This window comes from Thunnus thynnus, chromosome 18 (genome assembly GCF_963924715.1).
Source record: "Thunnus thynnus chromosome 18, fThuThy2.1, whole genome shotgun sequence".
Lineage (NCBI taxonomy): Eukaryota > Metazoa > Chordata > Actinopteri > Scombriformes > Scombridae > Thunnus > Thunnus thynnus.
In genome coordinates, this window is record NC_089534.1 from 12,508,275 (window position 1) to 12,516,840 (window position 8,566).

An 8,566-nucleotide genomic window follows, 5' to 3' on the forward strand; every position below is an offset into this window, starting at 1 on the left:
ATAACAAGGGGAAGTGACATTTCATTCCAGGATCGAATGCCGGCGGAGAGGTAATGGCAAGAAAGTCATAGCGATAATGAAATACCGAGCAAGGGCTCAAACTGTGGTTTTGCGGCTAGATATGTGTGACTGTGTGCATTCATCCACTCATGCACTCAGCCCCTCTGTGGCCACATCTGAGTGAAATTAATATCTATCCAGAGAAGCCTCCAGTGAGTTCCGGCTTGGTCGGTGTCATTCTGAGAGGCATATGCAATCAGGCACACTGTAAAAAGTGACATTTCACTTAAGCTGGCCGCCGTGCAGCCAGGCAATGCATGCACGCACATCAGATGGCACCTGTCACAGCACTCAACGGAAAGCAATATTACAGATTCAGCTCTGTTCTGATAAATGGATTAGCTCAGATCAGCTGGTGTCCACTACAGCAGCTTCACTGAGGGTTGCAGATCCACAGTAAAGACTTCCAGACGGTCTTGAGCGGCTGGATTGTGCAGTGTTTGCAACAACAGTTAGTTTGATTACCATATGGTAAGGATGTCATAGTTGTATTAAATCTGTGATATATGTATGCATGTGTTGTCAGCTCTTTACAGAATACTAAGAAGATAAAACTCCTTCTGCTCTCGCTCATAAAGTAAGCAAACTATAAATCTAGCCTATACAATGATTGAAGTTCCTTGTCTACAGGTGACATGCAGCGTCAGTTATCATCTCCGGTCTGCTATGCAAATGGGAAACTTATCTTCTATTAGTTGTCCCCAGTTTAATAATGATACCAATTAAGCATTCAGGTCAGGTAGGTGATTGAGCTGTTGTTATCTCCATTGAGTAAACAAGGTTTCTTTCTTCTCATCCCTCGGGTTCATTAGCAAGCATAACACATGGCTGCATCCCAGCTCCCACAAAGACATGAATCTATAGCTCGGAGTGGACACCAGCATGTGCATATAGCCAGGTGGAAAACATGGTTACAAACACAGGCTTTTATTTAAATAAAGGCTTTAAAAGCAGCATTTGTCCTGGAGTTTTGCTTGATTTCTACGCCAGCAGCAGTGTGTTTACCTACCTTAATCTAACTTAACTCCAGATCTATATATCTCATCTAATTTAAACATGAAAAGGTTTGGAAGGTTTTCTCTCGTAAAACAAATTTGTAAAATGCAATCAAACTCTTTGGAAATGGGAGAACAACGGGGAATGCATTAGCTGCATAGGAGGAAAGTTAAATGGTTTACGTGGGTACAAGGTGACACATCTTTGTTTGTGCTCTCTGATGCCCCTCCTCGCTCTCCACCAGACATACACTTGTGCAGATACCAACTAAAGAACCCTTCATGTATGGTATAAAGCCACACTTATGAGTGCATATAGATCTGTGATGCAAAGACCGTATAATGTAATGAATGAAGAGGGTCAATGTAATGTCACAGACCCTTGCAGTGGCAGACTCAGGCTGTCTGAGGGGCAGGGGCAAAAAAATAAAAAAGGGCACCTGATACATTCAGTGGGCACCTATCAGCAGAGAATAACGATGCATGTTTGGTAAAAAGGCTACATCCCCAATTAATATGAACATTTTATAGGGTGACTCAGAATATAAGGAATCAACAACTCTGTATAAAAAAGGACTTACTTTTTAAACATTCATTTTGCAAACATCTCTGTAATAAAATACAGGGAATGGGTAATGTTTTAAATGTTTATTTCTCAAACACATCTGTAGTAAAAACATGGAATTATTAACATTTTGAGAATAAGCTGTTTTGAGCAGTCTTGTCAGGGGAGAAGCAAGATTGTTGAAATAAAAGTGGAATTCTTTTAGCCATGAGTTCATAAATGTTTATGACCTCGTTATGGTCAGGTGGGATGTCCCTCCCAATGGAGAACAGAAGATCTGAGAGCCCCCCTTCTGCACATCTATTTCTAAGCTGGGTCTTGATCAGCTATGGTTTTGAGAATGAGTGCTCGACTGAAGCAGTTGTCACTGGCTTTTGAGGAGTTTTGTCAGCTTTAGGAAGACTGTGTCCACATTAATCTCTTTACGGCACGGAAACGTAGCTTGGACATTGCTGGTAGGGAGAGCACAGAAAGAGTGGAACACCTTAAGTTCAGTGATAATACTGTCTTCCGCCATGCCACAGAATTGGCAGACATCCTTGAAAGATTGTGCAGCTCTGTCATTTGTCATGCCTTTCCAGTTCCTTGGGGTGGTAAGGCACTGACATACAACACTAGACTACACGAGTGGGGTATGTTTTTACTCCAACCAAGGAAGTTGTTTTTACTCCTCTCCATGTGTTTGTCCATTAGCAGGATTATTCAAAGGGTTCTCTTCCATATTTCATGACAGGATACATTTTTAAAAAATTTTTAACATGCCTAGACAAAGGTTAAAGTTCTACTGGGCAATCCTCTAATCACTAATGGATAATGTAAATGCTCTTTATCTCTAACATCTCCTCCCTTGCTGCCTCTAGCTGCATTTTGCAGATCCTTTTGTATTGTCTTCAATTTTCTGTCTCTTCTTGGCATTCTATTATCATAAGGTAACCCAATGCTAATCTCCCTCTCTACAAAAGTTAATCCAAGTTGAAGGGTTGTAAACACATTTTGAATAAAGAATACTCTAATGATTTCCTCAAAGATTTTACTACACCACAAGGTTGGTTTCCAGTTTGAACCAAATATTTAGCATAGACATGGCTAAGTATGTATCTAGCTAGCAAATCTCCATCTAGCATATAGTTTAGCATGTTATACAGCTTTGGACAGGCTAAAACATAAAACCAACTCAGAAAATACAGTCTACATACATTAGTAATGCATTCCTATAAAATTTAATCCATACACTTAATTTAATTGCAAAAAAGCCTTGATATGTGACCTATACCTCACAAATTGTCGTAGGATCAAGGTTGCAACTTAGACGGCACTGACCCAAACAATCTAAAGGGGGTGTGACTGAGCAAAGTGAGTAGTGCTGTACCAAAATCAACTTAATGGAATAATGTCAGCTACAACAACCAATACATGTTTTTAAGGGTGCTTTATTTTCCTAATGGTCAGCCTACATAAAGGATGCATTAATTTCTACTATAACGTCCAGTTTACCCCTTTGTAAGGGCACCCTATAGGGCACAGTATCTCATGTTCTTCACTGGAAGGGCACTTCACAATGTTTTACTCCCATACAATGCACCCTGTAGTGCACTTTTTTCATTGAAAGGGAACCCAATTCTGCACTTCAGCATGTTAGACTTAGGGGAATCCTAAATTGTACTTTTTCCATGTTTTTGTGTTCACTAGAGGGGCACCCATATAGAACCTCCAGCTAACCCCATTACAACAGCAACTCATAGGGCACTGCATTACATTCTCTTCATTTAAAGGGCACGTTGTGTTTTCTCACTTTTGGGGGTTCTTTATGGGACACTATCAAACTTTCTTCCACTGAAAGGGCACCCATGAGGGCACTTCATTTCAGATTGTCACATATAGAGGCCCTCTATAGGGCATTTAATCCTGATTTACCCATAAGTAGACAGTCATTACAAAACTTTGGAATGCTTTCTCCTTTGTGCAGGCACCTTAAAGGGCACTTTATCATACTGTGGGGGCACCTTAGAGGGCACTTTATCATACTGTGGGGGCACCTTAGAGGGCACTTTCACTGTTTATTTGTCTATTTTTTTGTCCTCGGGTGGTCCGCCAGTAAACTCTTGGGATATGAAAGACATGAAAAGTAATGATGAGGTCTTTCTTTATGATCAACAAATCCATTGGTTAGTTTACAAACACCAATATAGTGAATAAGTGCATCTAATTACAAAGAACATGTGACAAGAATAAATTTTGGTTTTCCAATCATATTCCATCTCCATCTCTTCAGTTTCAGTCCTTCTTCTCCCCTAAACCAACCCTAATCTTAATGATCCTGATGATGTTCATTCAGATAAAATGAGAAAAAGAAAAACAGACATTTGCTCTCAATGGTCTTCCATTTCACAAACGTATGACAACAGACGTCCCTTCCTCTTTTATCATTTCACCCCTCCCTCTCACTCTCCCTCTCTCTGTGTAAACTGAGAATGCTTTTCATGGTTCATTAGGACTAGCAGTGAGTTCCCATTTAAATCCATTACTTTATAAAGCTTAGTGATACACAGTCATGATAATGTTCTTATAACCCCATTTAAGATTTCATTGCTGCTAAAATGAACTCTGGTGTAATTTGTAAGTAATAATGACATTTGGACCACTGTTGCTACTGTTTTGTGCCTCTTGCCAATTTCTACGGCGTTTTGCCAGGCAAACTCAACGGGGATGCATCATCGAAGTCTATTCGGAAGCATCACTGTCGATTCTGCATAACAACAGCACCGTAAGAGGACACCCATACAACATGTTCCTCATCAACTGCTGTGAAATACTCTCATAAAAGCAGAAGAAATGAGCAGATTTAATATCTCCAATCATTCGCAGGCGGAGATGATGTAAAGTTCATTTGGACGACTGAAGGCCCCCCTGGCTCTCCTCTGATAGATAGAGCTTGCAGAGGAGATGGCCATAGCATTTATTAACACTGATAAACCTCTTACCTGTACATTCCCATTCCCTTTACCTCTTAATAAGCGCAGTTCATCTGAATTCCATTTGGCCACAATCAGCCACGGTGATTTCTCTCTCTCACTCCCTCTCAAGACTAAATTACGCCTCATACATCATCATTTCCTTGAGCCTAAGCAGATGCTGTGAGCAGAATGAGGTTGGGATGGGTGTATCGAATTAATCTAAATAATTGGTCTTAGCTTGTTTGAGCCGGCTCTCACGCTGATCTCGGACAGCGTAATGAAGCTGCGACCTCCCCTAAGATGAGGCTGACCAGTCGGCCCCTGCTCATGTGTACCATGTGTCACAAACACAGTTAAGTGGTTACATCTGCACTGAGGAGAGATGCGATGACAGTGTACCCCTGTCCCCAGCACTCATAAATCATAAACTCCATGTTGTCTAATCTTGATTATAAATAACACCCTCAGGTCCAGAGCTGGTGAATTATTCATTTTTTTTTAACTAATAAAGGTATTTAAAGATATTCTATGTGGCCTATAATGTGAGCACTTAACCCGTATGGAACATTTAGCAAGCAACTCTCGGGATATAGAGGCATTAGCAGAAGCTAACAGAAGTATTCGTGCTCTGAAACAACTGCAGGTAAAGGCCAGGGCTGCTGTCATGGGACAATGTAATATGATGCTAAGCATAAAAGCTTGGTTTATTTTAACTGAATAAATTGTGGTTATATGGGGTATATGCTCATTATTGTACCACTCACAAAAGCTACTAGCAATGTCTGTTACATTCCCCTTTTTTATCTAGTGGCCTATTGTGGTGGTTTATTCTATTATTAACAAAATAGCGGGTGAGGTTAGGTTTGGGTTTTGCCAAGAGCACAGTCTTAAAACTTAAAAATTCAACCTGAAGTTCAACATACACACAAGATGGAATCCATATTTTAACAAGCAGAGGTTGCTAATTAAGCACAACAGATGGCTCGGAAAATGCAGCCATAAGATATGAGTTTTTTTTTAGATTTAAACTCCTGCTTTTCCTTGACCTTAAAAATAATTCTTAAAGGTGTTGCTATGAAGCTTAATTTCAGCTCTGTTATGGTAACTTTTACAAGATGTAGAAGCTAAATCTAGTTAGTGACGTTAGCTCGACAGTGGAAATTTGAACTACTGCTGTCACCTTAATCCTGCATTTAGCAACTTGTAAAACTTTAAATCTTATGGAAGATTTAGTATCCACAAAATGGTCATGTACATTTAGCTAACAGTAGCTACAGAGTGCTGAAATGTGAGCATCTTTCAGGTCCATATTAGCCCATTTTTTTCTCTTGATGTCTTGTCTTGCCTCAGCGAGCAACCTTTTTTATATATAAAAGAGAGTTCTTCTGATTCAGTAAGGAACAAGGACAACGGATTAACTGAAACTGAAATCGAACAGCCCTCACAGCAAATAAAAAGAAGTGTTGCTATAAAGAGTACTTCCTCGGTTTGAGTGGATGAAAGTACAGATCTCTGAAAAAGTGAACACAAATAAATCCCTTGAAAAAGACTGACACTGGAGGATCAGCAATGTCAGTAAAACTTAAGAAATAGAAATAAAAAACATGGCAAACCAAGGATCGATATTCCCTCTAAAGAAACCTAAAATGCCTCAGTTCTTTTCTTCTTATGGCAACTGTTAATAACCACACATTAAAAGCAGAAGACTCCCAAACTTTTATTTCACATTTTAAAATCAAACATCAAATTATACGTTTACGCCTGGCTTCCAACATGACTTTGCATTGCAATGAATGGGTGGATACACCTCATGCTGGAATCAAATATTTTGCAGCCTTGCTGGAAGGGTATCAAATGGGCACATACATTAAAGAAGAATCTAACTAACTGCCTTTACTTCATGTACTCTTTCATCTGGGAATTTTGGGTAATCCCCTCCTTGATTTGAAAGATGAAAACATCTAGAGGATTTTGACATTACAACCAAATTGGTCTCTGCAAAGGGCCGCAAAAGCCCCTCTGCATGTTCACTGCATGTCAATTGGTTGTACATAATGTGATTCATTGATTGATTACAATATCAATTAAAGTGGGTCCTACATTATTAGCCAATTGTGTGGCCTGGTCTTAAAGAGGGTCTATGTTTTAAATCTAGTTTTAAGACCTGAATTATTTCTGTTTATATTGTATTTTGTGTTCTATATTGTATTTTGTTTACATGGTGCATATTCCTAAATCCAACTACAGATGGGAACCCTGGGGCTACAGGGCACAGAGGGCGGGAGGTGTGCAGGCAAATCGGGGCCCAACGACAAAGTTTTGGTAAACAGGTTAATCCATCCATGATGGAAAGTACACACAAAGTAACTCAACTCTTTTTGCAAGTCTAACAGGCTTTATGGATGTCATATTACTATTATAAGTAAAACCTGTTGTAGGGAGTTAATGAGGTCATAATAAGATTTTTTTCTGTGCTGTTTTGGGTTTGATATTTCATTATCCCTGATAACAACATAGCAGACCCTACACACTTTTTTTTACTAGTATGCTCTTATTGTTGAGTTATCTCTCACTGGTTGCTGTGACTCCCAAATCTCCAGTAAAACTTCTAGCCACCACTGTGGGCCAAAAAAGATCTAATAACAGTTAGAAAAAAACAATTAACAGTAGCAGCAGAGGCTGCATCTACATCAGGTTTAATTTAACATCCTGTGTTATGTGGCTGAAATTATAAAACATAAATATCAGCCAGTCCCCTAACTAATTTGCAACTATCTGAAAGTCCACGGCTGGCAGGTTTTCATTTTGTACAATGGTATTTGGTCAGGGAGTGGAACAAGTCTTCACCTCAGCTGTAGCACTCCATGGGAGTACAGGATTAATGCAGATTGTTTCAAGCAGGAAAACAAGACTCTCCCACTTGGTTTGGATCTATGTCAGAAATCAAACCGAAGCCTCTGTGGATGTTTTGTGTTTCAATTTTGCCCCAAAGCGGCTTTGATGAAGTGTATATAAAACAGTGATTGATATGGAAAGGCTGAAGTAGAGAGAGAGGTGAGGACAAGCCCAGATGATCAAAGAGATGTGGAGTGGAGAGGGGGAAATGGGCCCTACATGGGATGCTTCCCTTTAAAGGTAGAGTCAGCGATTCTAATCCAATAAACTTTATGTCAAAATTCAACGAATATCTCCTGCTGGGAGTGAGCCACACAACGCTACTACAGCCAATCAGCAAAGGGGCAGTTGTGCTTATGCACAGGACAGGGGGAAGTCATCAGAGCAGCTGTCTGCGTGAAGACATGACAGTCTCCCGTCTCCAGCACCCGTTGAATGGTGAAGGAGGGCTGGCAAACTGGAGAGAGAAAGAGGCTGTGGCCAATTCATATAGAAAAGTGTTTTCTCACAGAACAGATACGCTTCCATTTTATTAAAATGTATCAATCCACACTGAATCCGAGACAAAATGGAGACCCCCTGCGTTTTTTTTACGCTCCAAGTCTGTTTCTGTTGCGTTTGGTGAGCATAATCTGAGCAGGCAGCTGGATAAATCACACAAATATCCCGCTGTATATGTGTTTTCAACTAACTGTATCAATGACGGCTATATCAGACATCTGCTTCTGCAGACAGAGACAACGAACACAGGTCAAGTGAGAAGTGGGAAGGCTGCAGAGAGGCGGAGAGGGTGGATGGACAGTTGTCCATGAAGTGACTCTACAGCTGACGTATCATTCTAGATTCCACCATATTTCTCTTTTGGTCATTGCCTTGGCAATGCACATCCATGAATTTGGGGGGCGGAGCTTCTGAAGGAGCAGGGGTGAATGGGGTGTATTTGTTTGGCTGTTTAGTTCAAATATCAACAATCTTTCTCCAGAATGACTGACTCTACCTTTAAATTGCTCTTATAAAGGAGATTAAAATTCCCTGAACCCTCTGTCATTGCTCCACAGTGATCTTCCTGACATTTATGAATTAATAAAAGGACAGCA